We start from the raw sequence: 772 nt of genomic DNA on the forward strand, positions 1-772 counted from the left end.
GCTTGGCAATTCAGGCAAAGAAGCCCAAAGACAAGGAAAAGATGCCAGGCCACCAGCTAAGACATGCATCATGGCAGAGGAAGTGGAGGAGGAAGAGAGAGACTGTATCCCAGGTTTCGATTGAAAGGACAAGTGGATAAGTAAGGAACGGGTTCTTATTTTTCCTTCCAGAGGAATAAATTTCAGAACAAGTCATTTAATGCAGGACTTAAGAATGTTGATGCCTCATTCTAACAAATACTAAGCAGATACTAAAATGGATTGTGAAGATAAATTATTTGTGATTAACGAGGTCTGTAAAATGAAAAACTGCAAAAATGCATCTATTTTGAGGCAAAGAAGAAACAGGTTCTCTGTATGTGGCTTTCAAATTCACCTCATGGGGCATCAGCTGAATTTCTTGTTCAAAATGTTCATACCCTAGCTGAACTAAAGATGACTGGAAACTGTGTGAAAAGTTCTCAGCCACTTTTGTCTTTTGACCCTGCTTTTGATGAATTACTGCATTATGCTTTGTCAAAAGAACTCTTAATTTATATCTTTAGTATGCCACGATATCATCCCAAATGCCAGCCATTTGTGGAACATGTGTTTACTTTCACTATTTTGTGTAATAGGATATGGTTTAGGAACTTTCAGATCATCGAAGAAGATGTTGCTCTTGTAGAAATAGGACCTCGTTTTGTCTTAAATCTCATAAAGATTTTCCATGGAAGTTTTGGAGGACCAACTTTATATGAGAATCCTCACTACCAGTCCCCAAACATGCATT

At 37.8% G+C, this 772-nt stretch overlaps 1 pseudogene; it reads left to right on the forward strand.

Annotated features, from left to right (window-relative positions):
• Nucleotides 1-5: 5 nt before the first annotated feature.
• Nucleotides 6-768, forward strand: LOC103584772 (annotated as a pseudogene).
• Nucleotides 769-772: the final 4 nt, after the last annotated feature.

This window comes from Galeopterus variegatus, unplaced genomic scaffold, assembly GCF_000696425.1.
Source record: "Galeopterus variegatus unplaced genomic scaffold, G_variegatus-3.0.2 Scaffold104994, whole genome shotgun sequence".
NCBI classification, from domain to species: Eukaryota; Metazoa; Chordata; class Mammalia; order Dermoptera; family Cynocephalidae; genus Galeopterus; species Galeopterus variegatus.